The sequence below is a fragment of the Patella vulgata genome, chromosome 8 (genome assembly GCF_932274485.2).
Source record: "Patella vulgata chromosome 8, xgPatVulg1.2, whole genome shotgun sequence".
Lineage (NCBI taxonomy): Eukaryota > Metazoa > Mollusca > Gastropoda > Patellidae > Patella > Patella vulgata.
The window spans coordinates 23985289-24005516 of NC_065886.2; the positions used below are offsets into that span (position 1 = coordinate 23985289).

The 20228-nt window shown below is 35.7% G+C and overlaps 1 protein-coding gene across 3 annotated transcripts in view; it reads left to right on the forward strand.

Moving 5' to 3' along the window:
* The first annotated feature begins 5695 nt into the window (after positions 1–5695).
* LOC126830292 (protocadherin-9) overlaps positions 5696–20228 on the forward strand; it is a 43883-nt gene continuing 29350 nt past the window's right edge. The window contains exon 1 of one of the 3 annotated variants that reach the window (XM_050560655.2): positions 5696–5985. The gene's annotated coding sequence lies outside the window, so the exon portion shown is untranslated. Of the gene's footprint in view, positions 5986–11542; positions 12071–13330; positions 13829–20228 lie in introns of those variants that run through there. The other 2 variants (XM_050560654.2, XM_050560653.2) reach the window with 2 other exon arrangements.

Consider the following 20228-nt stretch of genomic DNA (forward strand, 5'->3'; position numbering starts at 1 on the left):
ATGGTGGCTATTCATTTCCAACAAACCACGCTCGTTAAATACACATCATTATATCAATTAGTACGCGTACTCGTTGTGGTCTTATTTTTACATGTATCCAAATATAGGATTACCATTCATAAATCGTAATATGTTTATAGTGTTATGTGCATAGAAGATCGAACTTAGATTTATTCGATCACTTTTGTAAAATGTTTTGTGGTGAGAATTTTTCCAGGCTAGCTGCGATTCCGCGTCTACTCTTCTTCGATATTGCATGTGCCTATGGGTCTTTAATATACCAACACCAAGACATTTAGAGACATTATAAGACGCGGTAATTTGTTTATTATGTATGCAATGTTTTGGGTGAATTTGTTTATTATGTATGCAATGTTTTGGGTGAATTTCCGAATTCTAGCTAGTGTAACTTTTACATTCACTACCTGTTTGAACTGAGGGACATTCAACGGATGGGATTATACGCATGTAGACAAAAGAGGTAATTTCCCGGTCTTCTTCTGTGTGGGGAGAGTTTTGCACGGGTGGTGGCGTTTCCGGGTTTCCTCTCCTTGGAATTGTAACTGAAATCTTGCACAGTGGATATTGTACAATCCCTATCAGAGGGACAATAATCAACATTTGGAATTATAGCCGCACTTGTAGCCTATAATTGGTAATGTAAAACAGTTGCTGACATGGTATTGAAATATTGTATCTGGTGGCGTTTCTGTTATAGTTTAATATACAACAGACGAATTGATCGGTCGAATCACTACAATAATCCACAGCTGTTTCACTGTTTGTCTATTCATCAGAGAGAAAACTCAACAAATTCTAATGCCCGTAGTTTACATTATATTCTATCGATCTTTGTGAAGAACCGAACTCGGGACATGTGTTGTTACAATTATATGGTAGTTTACATATTTTAACTCAACAATTTCTATTTCAATTTGTCGATTTCTCGCTATAATAAACAATTCTTGTTTGAAAATGATTCAACGATAATTAGAGGCACTCTATAATACTACCTTTACAAATCTTTTTTTTTTAGCAAATTTTTCTTGTGTCTTGATAGTAGTTACTAATTTAATTCCGATGTGTGAATTTGTAAAGAAGTGGATTATTTTTTGTTAGTGAATTATTCATGATTTTCAGGAAAATAATAACAGTAATTAGGAAGTCGCTGAACTTTAATTGATTATCGCATTGCTTTGATTTTTTTTGTTTATTCGGTTTTAATTGCTTATATGATTGGTGCTGTGAATATGTTTGAGAAAGTACAGATACGATCTTTTTAATATGGAATAATGCCACAAATTAAACTGTTGGTTCATTCCTAATCTGTGAATTGTAATGCGTCCCGTCATGACAATGGTGGACAAACGAATTGAGTGCAGTCTCGATCATTTCAATCCATGCTGTTTTAGCTCTCAGTGCATCAAATATAGATTTCAAATTAGACCAGGAGCCCAGGGGGTCAACTTAACTGAAAGGTGTACAACTTTTCTCCTGTATGGTATCAATGTATGCATATCTGGTATCATAAAAATGCAAGTCTGTAGGTTATCTGATGGTGGGTGTGGTATTCCAAGCCCAAAATGTCATGCCCCCAACTAGGCTAGATTAGCTCAAACGTGTACAATTTGTACACGCTACATTTTTATACGGTCTCAAATGTCCGCAGGCCGAAATTTTCTTTCCTATCTACCCTGCCCTGCCTCAGTAAGGGAAATCAAATTAAAGGAGTCCGAGGAACCTTCTAGGCCATCACCGGCCGGGATCAAATCTGAGCTTTGTGGTAAGTGAAAAACCATCGTTTTACTCACCGAGCCACCGTGCCTCACACCAACATTAAATACAAAGTTATCTAGAGTATTCTGGATCAATTTATAAAATGCATTTTCTGTACATTTAACATAGAGAGAGAGAGAGAGAGAGAGAGAGAGAGAGAGAGAAATGGGGTTTAACGTCCACTCGACACAAACTAGGTCATTTCGGGACTAACATATGGTTTAATTTTATTTCAATAATTCGCTTGCGCATAGGGGTCTTTAGCAGTGGGAGGAAACCGGAGGACCCGGAGAAAACCCACGAGGTTGGACAGGCGACCCTACTCCTTGTCACGTACAACCGGGGATTCGAAACCACGCCAGTCGACTCAATGACAGACTTTATGATACAGCGCGCGCACGCTAACCAACATTTAACATGTTGGACACCTTAAAGTGATAGAAGGCTGGAGATTTATATAAAAAATATATAACTCTATTGTGCTTGGCATCATTATAAACAAAATCACAACAAAGAAAATAATTTATTATCATAATTTAGAAATGCCTAAAGGTTGATCTAAGAAATACTATAAACGGATGTAACAAATATCTAGGGAAAACAAAGTTGAAAGATGTTTCATGAAGTTTTTATGGCATTCCGTTTATTTCCCGTTGTTCTCTCTATCTTATCTTTTATCTTGCGATATGTTATTTTGTTTTTATCAAAACCATATCAGCCATTTTAAAATTCATCATGTCATGTTTAGGAACCATTTCCAGATGATTTCGCTTGTTTTATCGTCAGTACTCAGTATGTGAAATGATCTGAAGTATAAAAAGATGACATGTCGAAAAAACGTTATTGGTATAGTGGAAAATAATTTTAGCATACATATCTTTACGCTCGAATGCATTGTATTTATTATTAGTACAATTACATTATGAACAATTCATGGACATATCCTGTCGTTATCGTAAATATGCATAATTTAATAACACTAACCTCTTATTACAAGCCTATTTTTTATGATTATTGTCCCAGCAAAACTGCATATTATTAAAGTTATTCCTCAAATTGATTTAAACTTAATGGGGGATTGGGGACTAAGAACCATTCATTGCAATGGTGATAGTCATTAGAATAGATTTTGAACCTCATATCAACAAAGTATAACACACTTATAGATGGCGGGGAACTACGAGAGAGGGGGAGAGAGAGGTCGAGAGAGGGGGGGGGGGGGAGTACACAATATTAAGATAAGTAAGATCAAATATTTTGCTTAGGTGGTACTTATATACTTACTTCAGGAAACCGTATCACGGGGACCGCGGACTTAAAATGTCTTGTGTTCGAACTCCAGCAAGGAGCGAGAAGAACCTGGGCATTTATTGGAACTTGTCGGTGTGTACACGTAAAAGAACCCTTGGCAGTTGCGATTCCGTGAAACGTAGGCGGAACACCACTGTTTGGGCAAATTGTACTGAGTTCGACAAGGGATGGTACATGACATTTGTACTGCCTGTTTCGTTTTCTACTATTATTGTTAAAAAAACATGTTATTAGTTTCACTTCCACTCGTACAGTAACCCTTGGGGAAATACTTAAAGCAAACATTTTTCAAGAGCCAAGAAAATCGGGCACATAAATGTCACTTGCGATTAACTTGGTGTACCGTTGTGTCACGTGAGTTAACTTAGTGCGGGTTAATTAAATTCATGTTCATGAACTATCACTATTATAATGTTTTGTCACCTATTGGAAAACGTTGCTGAACAAGGCCATGCTTAAACAATCCGGTCTGTGAGGGGTATCATTCTGGGTAATGCGAAATTTGAAAGTGAATATTTTCTTGCCACTTGCAATTCCAATATACTGCTCACAGTTCACACATTAGTTTCACTTATTATCTTCCAAATCTGAGAAATGTATAAAGAACGAATTAATTATTGGATGTAGTTCAGTTTAACATGTGTAGATTGGATACGTGCGTTACAAGTAAGCTGATTTTAACGTGTGGATTGGATACGTGCGTTACAAGTAAGAGTGATTCTTATATATTCTTCAAAAAAGTAGGGGGATATCCAGAAACAATACAAAACTGCGGAAATGCACTGCTGTTTTTATTAGAGGTAAACCAGTGTATGTTAATAAAAGGCCAATTGCCTACACATGAACATAAATAGTTCATATCCGCGGCTTATCTGACGGCCCCATTTCACTCGCAAAGAGATACACCGTCAAAAGTGAAAATGAACGTTTTTGATTTTTGTCTTAATAATGAGTAATTGCTCCACCAATCCTCAGACATTCAGCAATTGGTCGTGGCATGCTCCTATCGGTTCTTGCATAAGATTTACAGTTTAGCGTATCTTTGCTTTAGTGTGTTACGTTTAATTTGATCGGGAGACGCAATCTGACCCATTCCTCTTACAGTGTCACGGCCAATTCTTGCAATGTTGTCGGTTGAGGTCGACGAACACGTCTCCCGATCAGATTTAACGTAACACACTAAAGCAAAGATACACTAAACAGTAAATCGTATGCAAGAACCGATAGAAAAGCCAACGTGGATAGATAAACCAGCACGCGGCAGTTTTCATCAACTCTTCCTTGAAGTGTCAAATTTGACAATGAATCCCTCCCACGTGTATGGCGCTATTGCGTGTCGCATGTGCAGCTCAGTGGTTCTGTTGGGGCGATAAGTTCTTCATCTGTGAACATACTCTCATAGCATGTCAAATGTCCATGACTATTTATCATATCGCAACCTTCATAGGTATTTGCATTTCAATATCCCCTACTTTTTTAAGAGTATATATTAACAGGATATGTTAAAATTTCATGAAAGCGCCTTGTGTGTTTTCAATGATTTCCCCCTTGTTACTCGTACATGACCGAAAACCTGGCATGGTACGGCGCCTAGTCGTTTGGATGGGAAGTAATTTGAGGAAGACCTGGTGGAAACAGTAGGCTGTTAAACCCATTTCATTTCATATTTCAATTTATACAAGAAGAAAAATTGATACCACTTCTCCTTGTTTTGAAGTTCTCATAGAATGAAATAAACATTGATTTATAAGCATAACGCCCGTAAAAGTCTACGGCATTGCCACTGTCAATGGAATGTTTACAAGAACTATACCTGTCCACAGAAATATATGGGAAGGGTTGACACACGATAAAATTTGCAACAATTATCTAAGAAAGCGAGGCTTAATTGTACGTTTCTACCCAGGGTGATCTATAGAGGAGGGGCGATTGCAGGAAATGCATTATAAGGACAGATTGTTTGTTGGTCACAGCCTCGTTCACGGTTACGTAACGTAATCATTGGTGCTGATAAAACCTGAATTAACAGTCAATAGATGTTACGTCACTATGGACGGTGTTTGTTCACAAACTGTTTTATCGTGTCAAATTATCTCTGTAAATTGGCCAGTCACACCTCTACACAGGTAAACACACCAGAGTTATCTATCTTATTATACTTTAATAAACCACAACCGCCATATTGAACCTTTTGAAACAACAGATTGTTCGTGTTTAGTAATCTATTGTTACATATAATTATCTTAACGAGTCGGATTAACGAGCGGATTAAGATAATTCGACTGTACCTCGCAGCACGTGTGTTGCTCTTATCTATCAATTTTTAGCGAGCTTTACCTTTAAGACAATCCGCGGTGCTTCTTTATTTTATAAGTCCAAAGGAACTCCTGTAGATTTTTAAAAAAGAGTCCATAGTTACAGAACGATGCATTTGTTGATCACTGAAGCGAAGTACTGTCTCTAGTATGATTAATTCATAGTTTATGTTTCTTGAGGTTCAATATCACAGTCATCCGTAAAAGGGATCGAGTCACACGCGATAAGCCTTTACGTCCCAGTCGCTATAGACGTTCTGACACTCGTTGCATTGTTGTCAGTATTGGATAGAGTTCTCAGTTATGTACAATGTGTTAGCGATAGTAAACTGAAGTTAGTAGCTGTGTGGTAGACGTATATAAGACTAGTAAAACGATAAGAGCGCGAAAATCTGTCATATGACCGTGTCAGATTAAGTATTAACACCCTTTAACATAGGTTTAGCAGTAGATATATAACCAAGAACAGGTGTTGTGCGCGATTTTAAGGTGTTTTTAGCACAGGAAAGGAGGATTTTATTACCAGAGTAGGTGTCATTTGTTAATAATCTTATTGTCCGTTTTTACAGCTCCTGTTTGCCACGTGAGTACCTTTAACGTTTTATTTAGAACCCGGTATTGTATTTTTATGCTGGGATTACATGTTTCATCAGTTTCAAAAGTTTGCAAGTAAAGTAGGAAATTCTTTTTATTGATTGCTTGAAACTGCTAAACGAAAGAGTTGATTTAAATTTAAGGTCAACACTTTTATTACAGTTGTTTGTGAATGTGTTAAATTGTATTAAATCACTCTGCACCCACATATCAAGACAAGATTAAAGTTAGCTTTTGTTAGTCTGCGATATCGCCGTAGGTGAAGGCGGGCGCCAAACCCTATTGAAGTACTACTACTACTGCTGCTGCATTTAGCGTTTGTAAATTTGTAAATTAATTAGTCATAAGGTTAGATACTAACGTGACAGGACTAACTATTTTCAATAAAAGTTATTCTTGATATAAAGCATTATGGCACATTTTCGAAGCTGTTCCCAGCATACGCCCATTTAAAGGTACGTTTTGTTTTAAGGGCCTATTCTATTTCATATTACTATTTAAATTTATGAAGTTCTGCCGTGTATTGAAATCTGCGATCAAAGGATATGGATATCAATATGTTAACATTGAATATTAAAATAATTTAAAAACAGCACTTCTGTATTAATCAATGTTCCCAGCATACGCCCATTTAACGGTACGATTTGTTTTAAGGGCCTATTCTATTTCATATTACTATTTAAATTTATAAAGTTCTGCCGTGTATTAAAATAATTTTAAAATAGCTCTTCCGTATTAATCGATATAATTGAGGTAGATAAAGGCTTAGGAAATTAATATAAAGTAATTTATACCTTTCCAATAGAACCATTTTAATTTCATAACAGGCAATTTTATTAAACATTGCATCGTTATGCGTAGCATTAATCCCGGTCTATATCTATTACTCGGTGTATATAAACATAAAATGTATATATGAAACATTTTTTATTGTTCACGCTTCGATTATTTGACAAAAGATCAAAGGAAACCGATATTGATTATAATTGTCTGTTTCTCTAATGCTAAACAATTGTTTTCATCCCTTGGACCGTGTTTATCGTATTGGAATGCTGGTAATTAAAAATGTTCTAACTATCTTTATTATTCATCTGTAAATGATACAGTATAGACGATCGCCTTGTCTTATCCCCTATAGACTCAAAAGGTGAACTAAGTATATATGTAGGAAGTTATTCGTGTGTATCTAGGAAATCTGCCCTATTGATTCAGACCTTTCTTATCGACTTTTATAATAATAATAATAATACCCGTCTTCTTATTACATTGTGTTAGTTGTTATCGGTTGTCATACAAGCATCCACATTAATTTCCAAGATACGCGAACACCTCTAACAGGATATTACTTAAGACACTGACATCGACACACAGTCAATACTGTCTTATGTAAGTAACCTAGTACTTTCAGCTTCTACAAGTTCTCTTCCTAAGCATCGCTATATTTAACTGTAAATATTGTCAAAACTGTAAAACGTGGACATTGCTATTCCAAGCCATCCATATTTAGCTGTAAGTAGTGTCAAAAAAAAATCATGCACTAAGTAGAATATGCTTGCGTGAACATCTGAAATCCCTTCTCACATATTAGTTATCTATATTTTTCAATACGATTTTGTGGTAGTGGAAATTGCAAGTGGCCCCGGCTTTTGAAATTCGAGTCGAAACTATGCCGTTTGTGTACATATTATATTCATATTCAGGGCATTAAGGTTCAGTTGCGAGTGTTTAACTTAATGAGTCACACCTGCCCCCTAGAGTCTACACGACAATTATAATTGTTTACTGTTTCAAAGTAGAAGAATGTTAACAATCAAATCCGCTATTCTCACATGGCCATTTTCTTTTGTTATTCAATCACGCAATGATCTGAGCTATTAGCATTTCCTGAATTGGAATTCCACAGGAAAAAAGTTGTCTGTCCTTTGGTATTCGTCAAAATAACGCAATGGTAATTGGGGATTTTCATCATTTTTATTCGATGTGCAGGAATTGAGTCTTAATTGCATACTGTTATCTTGAAGTTAATTTCATACGTTTAGTCACAAAAACGCCTGGCGTCGTAATAATATTGTAATTGCGACAACGCCATTGAGAAGTAAATGTCAATGACGAGTGGAAATTGCACTTCCTTTAAAAAATAAAATTGTTGAACAACGAAGGCAATGACATTTGAAACTTCTTTTTATAAAAAAAACGTCTGCGTTTAGATTTATGAAAACGATCAGCCGTGGAAAATAACTACAATTTTTTAGAGTTATGTTACACTATTATTGTTATTTGAGTGCACTAACTATCCATTAATGATTCATAATTGTTTCTTTATTTGCCAATTAATATTACACAGGAAAATGTTATTTCTTGCAAACGCTTCAGTGCTTTCCGAAAATGTCATGTTTTAAAAAAAATCACAATGATGCTGGACCAGAGGTTACGTGATATTGTTCTTCGTGTTTGATACAACAATTAATAAATACAGTGTAACTTTCTGTCTGGCTGAACTTGCTTAATTAAAAACTGAATCGATTTGGCCGTGTGAAATTGCCAATTGAAAAATGTCCTTCATCAACAGCATGATATAAACATATTCCTGGATATGTCAGTGTCTCAGGGAACGGCATACTTCCTCAGATAGAAAGTTATAGAAAGTATCGAAGGAAGTATAAGCAAACTCTGTCTCCTGATTATTTCAGACAGGACGATTACGTCACACATGATTTCACTCAGCCCAATTCAACACAGACTTTAAAATTATGAAATAACAATGATGACATTATTGATTAATGATCCATGAGTGGGATGAGTGAAACTATATTGGGTTATTTTGTCACTCAATTTGGATGGTCCGTGTTTCTCTTTGATATATTCGTTTATAACAGTTTCCATTTATCTATATAATAAGTATAATAGGAAACAATGTAAACCTGTAATGCGTATCAAAACGGATTAATTGTTACTGGCAAGAGAACATGATTTTTATAGTCCATGTATGTATACAATAAGTATGTGAACGATAAACTGTTTGCATATCAAAAAGTGTCAATGTTAATCTAGTATAAAGAAGAAAAAATATGATAATTCGTTGTTTCCATTTATGTATCTAATAAGTATAATATAAGATACAATGTATACGTATAACACTAAATATACCATGATAAATGTAATGTACATCAAAAGGGATTAATATTTCCACGTTTAACCAACTGTAGGTAATCATATTGTCACAAATCATTACTAACATCATACTGAAATGACTTGTACCGGAATAGATCACTGGTCACACTGAAGCTCAAGGCTTTCTACGTATATAGATGAAGGTGGCTATACTGCAGGGGGAATCTCTTAGATCGTAATTATACTAATTGATACGGACAAGATAGTAGAAAGACCCTTTAATCCACTACACGATGTCCCATAATAGAACGGAGATCTTCTTGTCACTTAGACTTAGTACTAAGATTATGCCAACAGTTTTTATTATCGGGTTTTAAAGCGACCGTCTCTTAAATGTGCAATAATTTTGACAGCAATAATCCACGACGAGCTACTGAACTATGTTATCAGATATGGCGTAAGGGACAAGGTTGCGAAAAAATATGAATAATTGATCATTGTGGTGCATGTATCGAAATGGGTCTAAAACAAATGCGAACCTAACAAAGCTGATCAGAATTGTACATTGCATTTAAACTACCAAGAAAACTGTTAGATATGGATAAGCTGTAAACGAAAATTAAATCCGGTGTTCTGCATATTTAGTATCTGTCACTTTAACTTAAGATCCTCATCATTTAGTAAGATCAATACTTACTGACTTCATTTCCCAAGTAATTTTAGAATCGTAAAATCATAAAGGCGTGACTTCGATTGAAGTTTTTGAAAAATAAATAATAAAACACGCAAAGCTTGGAATGTATGACTCAACGGCAGACAAAAAAAAACCAAAAATTTAGACGAAGCTAAAATAATGCATTTCACTAATTTAAATCTAATTGTTGCTTCATTTGTGTGAATATTTAAACAGCGTTTTCTTTCATTGTTATGTAAGTGTTGGTGCATTCACTTTTTTCAACATTATTTTCCAGCAGCTGTCTTTAAGATACGCTCTTTGTTCTTTCAAATAATTCATGTAATTGTACTGAAATTGAACGACTTGTGTTGTCCATTGTATTTAAAGAGTCTTATCGTCTGATGACGCTACATGAATACTTCATAAAATTTGTTCACTAGTCGCTTTTAATTAGTAATAAAAAATCATATACCATTCATCCCAAGCCGTTGACGATTAGAATTTGAAAATTGCTTTGTTCTGTTATCCTTTTTTTAAACATAACGTCGATATTGTTATTTATAAACGTTTGTGACAAATTCGAATTCATTTATTCCTTACCAATTACTTTGGAACGCCCACCTCAGACATATTTTTGTTATGACTTTGAATTTGATAACCCTCTTGAATAGATGTTACTTTATGTTATTATAACTGTACGGCTTAAAATTCATTTTATCTCTTTTATTTAGGGGGGGGGGGGGCGAATGGTTAGCGCGCTGTATCATAAGGTCTGTCATTGAGTCAACTGGCGTGGTTTCGATTCCCGATTGCGCGTGAAAAGGAGTAGGGTCGCCTGTTCAACCTTGTGGGTTTTCTCCGGGTCCTCCGGTTTCCTCCTATTGCTAAGGCCCCCCCCCCTCCAGTGCAAGCGGATTATTGAAATAAAATCGAACCATATGTTAGTCCTGAAATCAACTAGTTTGTGTCGAGTAGACGTTACCCTCTCTCTCTTTCTCTTTCTCTCTCTCTCTCTTTCTCTTTCTCTCTCTCTCTCTCTTATTTAATATACTAGCAATGCATTAATTTGTAGAATATGTAATTTCGAAGGTTAGAAAAATAAAATTGCATCACCGCCATCTGGACTGAATCCCTTGTCGCATTACTAGTTATTTTAGCCGTTGAAAACAAACTGCACACTTATCATTTCAAACAACCAATTTCATTCCAAAAATAAGCCGATAAGAATTTATTCCCCAATCTATTCGCGCTGGACCGGCTATATAAAATGTATAGCGACGTAAATTGTATAAGCGATTCACACAGTATCAGACCAATATCTAACCAGTTTAAGTCAATCTTATATAATATATTCATTAAATGACATTCTCTGGTGACTAGTGTGAAAAGAGAAATGGTTATTTGATTTTATTTGTACACAATAGCTTGGTATGTAATCCTTCTATACTGGTGCTCAGTTATCTTATAATCAAAGTAACGTTCGCCGTTTCTTTATCGATTTCAAATCTTTTCTTTCCATCTACCTAGATTTGTCAAGAAATACGTGAAATAGCCACAATTCAATCGATTTACATTACTGTTTGATCATGATCCGATTCGACCATAGTTCAGTCACGTATCGTCAAATTTAAAAACTTGAGAAATTTCGCACCTTTCTTTCAAGATTACAGACACTATTGAATTAATCATTTGGTGTCGTGCAACTTTCCACTGACTTTTATTGTCCGAGGAAAGAATAAAAGACAATCGTCATCAGTCGTTTGACTGCACACGGAAACAGATGTATTAGTTGTACCAGTAGTCCTGGTGGTCGTTGTATTCGTCCCCTATTTTTATCCGCAGACGCGCTTCCCCGTCACGTGATTCGTCACGCGCCAATGGCTACATGCCGTTTATATACCTTGAGGAGTTCGCCATACAAGTCGTACTATGCTTCATATCATTGGTTGGGTTTTATGAAGTCAAGGAGGTGATGTTTCTTGTGACAACGAAACTAAAGACGTACATGTTTCCAGATGATAATTAGTTAATTACTACTTAGATTAATTAATCTTTTGGTAGAACAAATATTAATTATTAATACTGTTTTAGACCACAAACTACTAATTTTGATAAGTTTCATTATTTGCATAATACTGTTGATTACTAATTGTGGTGAAGTATATTTCAAAAGTTAACTAAGCACCCATTGTGATAAATCATTACATTTACAAGGCTATTATTGGGTTTATGAGGAAATCAATCGGATTATTATTCAATGAAAATGGATATTTTTCTCTTAATATAGGTAAGTCTGTCTAATTATTTATATTTACATGCGTAATTAACAAAACAGTATGCAAATGGGGGATAATTAATGGTCATTTTAATATTAATTAATGGATGGATTGAAATATATGAATAATAAAGTTATTCATGTTGCGGCCGATGGGAAAATTAGTCAAATGGTATTAAATACGTTGTAAGATAAAATAGATATAATTACATGTATATTCTATTTCTGAAAAAGGCATTGTTTTTTGTGTATTTCACAGGGAACCTGTTTTTGTTCCATTGAAAGAACTTGTCAGTTTTGGAAAATTTAACACTGACAAATTAGAATAGTTCTTGGAAATGTCAATAACTAAAACAACATCTGCGCATAATAATTAGACATGTGTCGAATGTCATGCACGAGGCATTGTATGCTTTCTTTACATAGAACACCAAATACCACTTCTCATTTATGCAGGAAGTGGACATAGTTAAGAATTTGTGTCGTATATTTTTTATAACATCATGAAACTATTCATGATTTAAAACAAAATTGCTTTATTGATGAATACATTAGAATACTGGTCTACAATACATGTTTGATTCCACAAGATAAATCTGAAAACAGCGAGTAACCCACATTCAAGTTAGAATCTCAGGTGAGGAGTCACCAGATACATTCTACGTTGTACGTTATCAAAAGCAAAATGGCTATCGAGATAATCCGTTTCATCGTTTCAAGGATGAGACAAGTATCCTCAAATAAAATTAAATCAATTCAAAATACTTGACTTATAAAAACTTGATCTTTCATAATGTCAATATGCAAACAATCTATTATTTACACGGGAGTATAGTTCCAACTATACTACACGGTGTTCCCAGTCTCCTTCGCCATCGTTCCCACACTCGCCGTTTCCAAACTTTTTATATAAGAGAGATTTCCGTTTATCAAACATTTGCCAATCTTTTGATACCGAACTCTAACATGCTCATTGGTTTCATCTCTAAATCGCAAACACCGCAACAAGCCGTATGCGGATTGTGGTTGGCAAGTGTAAAATTATTCTTCTAAAAATATTTATCATAGTTGGGCAAACTGTATTATTGACATTAAGACATTCTCTTAACGCTTAGGATACTGTTACGATGTGTGAATGGTATAAAAACCAAAACTGTACAAGCGACACGAAAGGAAAGACAAACTTGAGATTGTTTGTCAATTTACCCCAAGCATACACGCCGCCTCTGATGGGAAAATAGTGGGAAGCGACTTTATCGTGTCTCCGTTATTGAAGTCGATTCCACTCAAAAGCCGCTCTCTCGGATTAGATATCCGCGATCAATTCCAGGTTCTCGCAAAAATCAAAAATGATGTACTAGCGATTCGTGGGCTCGTAAATACAGCGAATGGACTTAAAACACAGCATTAACTATAAATGCAACTAAAGCTAACTTCTGACACAAGAGAGCAAAGAGCAAAGGAAGATCACACAATGCGAGTGCCGAGATCGACAGCGCTGTAACCAGTTCTCGATATGTGAAACCGACCCGTGTTATTGAATTGGTCTTGTTATACGGCATGTGATCCTCACAGAAAGATTGTACAGTCTTGTTTTCTCGTTTGTATGACCAGCCTGTCTCTCAAGGCTATGAAGCATGAAAGCAGCTTGTTTTCACGTTTGGTGTACAGGAACGACACACATAAACTATAAAAGTTGCTTTCATCGATATTAGATCGACAGGTTTTTAGTGTGGGAAACTAGCGGTTAGAAGACTCAAACCTTTAAACGTAAGTTTTTGTGCGTTTTGTGACAAAAGTTTTTATGATTCTTGTTGTAGGCGTTAATTTGTAAAGGGGTATATCAATACGATTGTTTTTGGTTAGGTGACTTTTAAAACTCTTCTCGTGTGAATGTTTCTTATTGACAGCTGCTGTGTAGAGACACAGAAAACAACATTATTTCTTACTGCTTTTGAGGGGTTGGATGGCCCAATGGTTAGCGCGTGCGGCGTTGTAATCATAAGGTCTGTCATTGAGTCAACAGGCGTGGTTTCGATTCCCTGGTTGTACGAGGCAAGGCGTAGGATCGCCTGTGCAACCTCGTGGGTTTTCTCCGGGTCCTCCGACTGCTAAAGACCTTTACTCGCACGCGAATTATTGAAATAAAATTGGACCATATGTTAGTCTCGAAATCACCTAGTTTGTGTCAAGTGGACGTTAAACCCCTCTCTCTCTCTCTCTCTCTCTCTCTCTCTCTCTCTTTAGAATATTGGGCCATATACTTAATTACCTATTTTGTCAAACTCTACATAACTCTCTCTCTCTCTCTCTCTCTCTCTCTCTCATGAAAAATGCATTAAAAAATAAAATTTATTTAACGAAACGACAGGGTTTAATGTCCACTCGACACAAACTAGGTCATTTTAGAACTACCATATTAAAATATATTTCGCATAGTGGAGGAGGAAACCGGAGGACTCGGATAAAACCCACGGGGTTGGACAGGTGACCCTACTTCTTGTCATGTACACTCAGGGAATCTAAACCATGCCACCTGACTCAGTGACAGACCGTATGAATTAAGGAGCACGCGTTAAACCATTCGACTACCCATCCTCCCTTTACGGGTATGACCAGTCCTTGCATGGAAGGTATTAGGCGGTTTATAAAATTCAACGAGTTAGTCTCAATGTCAATCATTACATTTATTTAGTTTGTAAATTATGTTTGTTTCCATAACTTTTCTTCGAATTATCTAGGAAGTGTGGAGATCTGTTCATTTCTCATCGATCACATTCGATTCCACTAGATGGGCACCAGTTGATTAACTCAACATTGGAGGAACTCTCAACATTGTCCACCGTTTGGATAATTTTGATGCAATATTTACACAATCGCTGAGAACAATATCAGCTTGATTTATTAATATTATGTACCAAACACTTCAATTTTCTTTTCCGTCGATTTATTGTTTATAATTTGATTTAATTTGTTATAACCGTTTACCCTTTTGCCCACGCGCATTTGACCTATTCCCACCAGGAGTTATTTGAGCTTATTTCTGATACGTGACTGTTAAATTGTCTCTGCACTAATACCAGATATTGAAATGAAATGAAAAGACTCTTTCTCAAATTCCATCGACGAGGGTTATTTCACGTGTATGCCAACGTGCATGCCAACCTCTGTTTGTTCACTCCATCTGAACGACTAGACGCGGTTCCTTGTCATATTCTCCAGTAGAAAGAAACTTGACTGGAAAATCTCGAGAAACTTTCTTGGCTAACCCGAGTTATCCTGGTTATTGAGCCAGTGCCACTACATACTGACACACGGGTATGAAAAAGTTAAATCTATCAATTTTGTAAATTGCTTCAGCTTTATTTGTTTTCGATGTGGTGTGTGTCAATCAGATCCATTGATAGAAATTTGCCTCACTATTAACAGCTGCAGGGATGTGTTTAGATCCAGCATTCAAATATTTAATAACGTGCGCAGAGTTTAATCAACGTCGGCCTTTATAATGTATATTCGTGTAGTACAATATTTAACGTCCATATACCATGGGAATGGGAGTAATTGATAGCCAAAGTGAAACAGACCCCGAGCGTAGCTAGGCGCCCAATTATGGGTTATTATCGATGACCGGTTTGGTTTCAGTGTGTGTATACTAATCACGCACGCTTAGGTAACCGAGGACTTTGTTTTCGTTTTTTTTTCTTTGTGGGGAATGCAGGACGTATATGTAGCACTTTGTTTCATGTGATCATTGTAGTGACATATGTCGTTCAAGAGACAGGGCATGCTTACTCTCTTTTAGCAAACAATTTAAAGTGCACCTTCTCTTTTTATTACTAGGAGGCATCTATCATACATAGTATATTATCAACATCACGGCAATGTACAAGCACAGATTGTAATAATCATAGCTGTGACATTAATAATTTGGAGACTTCATATAGTTAAACATCTATTGGCAGACAAGTGTTAGTTAGCCTATTATCAACTGGTAGTGTATACAATATATATATAAAGATGGTATGTCAGAGATTGTAATCATACCTTGTCATGTTTATATCATATAACACCTTATTATACACCAATATTAATAACTAACAACCTTATACTTACTTCTCTTATTATCATTACCACAATAATAACCCTCAATATGTAACCTCATCTTACCATCCTTATTTTTACAACATACTCTAATAACTCAAACGCATATCGGTTTCTTAAATTAAAGGGGAGATCACTTTGACCACCAGGCTTTTGATTCGTTCCCGTCAGTCAGTTTCTTAAATTAAAGGGGAGATCACTCTACGAATTGTAATCAATAGGATTTTGATTTGGCTTGGTATCATTTTACGAAAAATACACCACGGAGTATATATATGTTGTTTACATTAAAGGGTAGATAAGTCTACAGGTGGCTTTGATTCCAATCTCACCATTATTAAGACGTCTTGGAAAATATCAATTTCACGTTTCCGTTTCCAGCTATTCTTCCTAAAGCTATGCTTAGAAACACTTAGAACTTTAAATGGTTGTTTTTGCGTATAGTTTCAAAAATTATACTCACCATTCATTATATATCACTGTTTGCCAACGAATAATGTCCTTTCCTTGAACCTGTAATTTTATATCGCCATCCTGTGCTGATTTAAGAATTCTCTTGTTTCAAAATTCATATCATGTGCTTAAGATACGATGCGAGATTAGATTTAAGGTTGCGATGTTTTCAATAAAAACTGTTATTATCAATAATACCCGGTTGTACGTGACAAGGAGTAGGGTCGCCTGTCCAACCTGGTGGCTTTTCTCCGGGTCCTCCGGTTTCCTCCCACTGCTAAAGACCCCTACGCGCAAGCGAATTATTGAAATAAAATTAAACCATATGTTAGTCCCGAAATGACCTAGTTTGTGTCGAGTGGACGTTAAACCCCATTCCTCTCTCTCTCTACAACTGGCATATTGCTGTATACATGTACTCGTAATTAAACACTTTTGGTCTGAAGTCAATGCAGTGTGTAGTCTGACAACGACCCCAGTCCGATACTGATGGTCTGGCTATTACGAAACGTGGCTAACGTAGTGAACCGAGGTGCAATTTGCTGGATATCTTGGTTTTGTTAATTTTATAAGTTTGTTTTAAACTTTAAAATTTGTCCATTTGTAAAATTGAAAATGTGACTACTTCTTCTGTGTGCAATTTAAGGAAAGGTATGTGCCGCAGGATGGAAGAAACTCCAAGATGACATGCGCACATTGTCATTTTCTTCGATTAGTGTAAGGAAGAATCTACCCGAATTATGCTACTCAAAGCCCACCCCACCCCAACCACAGAAATAATATAGCTTAGTTTCTTTTACACGTTTGGCCTTTTGTAAGATTAAGACGTGAATTATTCTTCTTTGTGATTTTTAAAGAACGACTAACTAAGGTATGTCTCTCAGGTGGCACCATCATCGAGGTGGCATGCGCACAATGTCATTTTCTTAGAATATTGTATCAGAATCGATTCAAACCTTCACGCTACGAAAAAAAATTCGAATCAAATCACGCAGCAAAGTGTAATAAAATGAGCTTAAATTATTTGTTATATATATTGGCAAATGCGTAATTAATAAGCAATCATTAAAAGTAAGAATAAGAAATTCAATGAGGCTTTTGATACACTGTAAAACAAATACGTGTGTTACATGTGGCTACAAATGTGCAAATGCTAAATCAATTATGAATTCTTTATATAAATAAAAACTGTAAAATACAGAAACTCCAATCTTTGATGTTTTAATTTCTTTCAAGAGCCTAATGATGACATAAAAACAGCACACGTAGCGTTAATTAAATACGAAATACAAGCGTATTGAATAGCGATTCGAAAACACCGAATTCTACCACCTCTAGCATTTTAATTCAAAACATGTACTATACGTCATAGATTAAAACTCATAATGCATCGATTCAGAACACCAGTTGTGGTATCCTTTCTAACTATTTTTAACACATAGTCATTGTTATGCCAGCTTTTGATTAATCGATAATCGCTTTGAGGAAAAGCATCTTAAAAATCAAAACTTGTTAGACGACGCTGTTGTCTTTTAAGATTATAATGCGCACTCGTTTTTAAATAGTTGTTTCATGTCTTTAAAAAAAAATTCTTAGAACGGTTTTTCCTTAAAGCAGATCTAAAGACACGAAAGAGAAAGATCTAAAAGATATTTTTATTTTAATACAATTATCCTTTATTAAGAACAGCTTAAATCTCGCTTTGTCTGCTTCTAAATTTTTGTTAATAATGAGTTTAAATCCATTGTTTAGCTTTAATCAGCGTTATAAGAGAACGTCTGAACGGTACAGAATTACGGAAACATGAAAACTGAACTACGTATTGACAGTCGAGATCTGATACAAGATCTTACCGATTAAATGCCATTAAAGAACTAACTCGACACTTGTCTGGAAAATAAAACTCTTCTCTTTTTTACTCTTCATTAGTAAATTTAACACTTCAAATAACATGTATAAAGATATTCTAACAAAGCTTTCTTGTTTGTTGATTGTAAGGATTAGCGCCTGGGTCTCTCTCGTCATGTCCCTTAAGGCGGGGATTAAAGAATCAAAGTCCTTTGTAAGGGAAATTTTTGTAAAATAGTTACATCCCAGGGGTAAACAATTGTGTAAATAAAAGATTATATCTGTACAAGAAAGATTTAGTCAAACAGGTTGTTGCTGCCAATGACACGAAGATTCTGTTTATTTTCTGTAGCACTAACTCCAAGTTTTAATATTGTCTTAGCAGCCTACCTTGGGCTGTATTTTCAGCTTGCATTATGTTCGATATATTTTGTAACTTTGTCCTGAACTATTACACAGTTAATCAAAAGATTACCAGATAGTGAGGGAAAGAAATGGGTATTGACGTCGATCCAACACATACTAGGTTATTTCGGGACTAACATAAGGTAGCATTTTGATATCAATGGTACATTTGTGCTTAGGGTCTTTGGCTCAATGACAGCGTTAGACCACTCGCTTACCTACCCCATCCCCCACCACCACCTTTATCAATAAGCAAGTTTCTACATATTAATGTCAAAGACACGACGGCACCATTTCATTTCTGCATCGTTAACTCTATTAAACATGTAAGTCTCGAAATAATATTGTGCAGGCTAGTTTGATATGCATGTTCCGTTTTGACTATGTTAGACATTTTTGCAACAAAAGTATGGTCTAAATTTATAGCCCATTGGTATAAATACATAACAGAAAAAACGTCTACACCCATTAAAGAACTTCGTATAGGTTATCTATAGAATTAGACAATATTCAGTATATAAAGTTGTAACTTGTAAGTCACCAGAAAACTATATGATTTCGGATGATAAATTTTAAAGCTGGATGAGATACCATGGTATATTTGCTTTCGTAACTAGCACCAAGAAGGTGTGATTTCTGGAGTCTGTGTGTTCCATAGATCTATCCGTAGGATTACGATTTGACATTGTCTCAAACGGAGTTTGAGCTCCGAATTGTGGCTTTGCTCTTTGAAGGTAGTCTGGCCTAGATCTCTTTTGATTTAGTACCGTGGTTAAAAACCCAAACAATCATCCGGAAGAGCAAACAACGTCTTTCTTATCCTTAAATGACATTATGTTATTATGAACGTCTTTCTTAACAGCGGTTGCGCTTTTAACTGGTAAAAATGGGGTTTAATGTCATATTTTACTGTACCAACGGGGCTAATGAAGAGGGACATAGGTCATATAGTGTGATATGGGGATCATTTTCCATGGACGGTGGAGTTTCTTTTACATGCACGTCAATAAGTACACGGACCCATTCAAACGACTATATAGCTCTTCCTCTGACAGGCCCTCCGTCCTACATCTCACAAGCAAGGGGACACCTGGCTGGAACAACGGGAAGACACCCCCATATCCCCCATACTCCCCCAATACCATTAAATATAGAAGTGTATGTGTCTATATATTGTTCCATACAAATAAAAAAAATGGCCCAACATCTTAACCAAATGCTTTTATCAAAAGATTTATTGTTACAGTCAGAGAGAGACAGATTTTGTTTCTATTTTTGTACACATACGCGTGAAAACAAAGATAACCCTATTCTTTTGATCAGTTTGTTAAAAACGTATTTCGCTACCAGCAAAGTCATTATC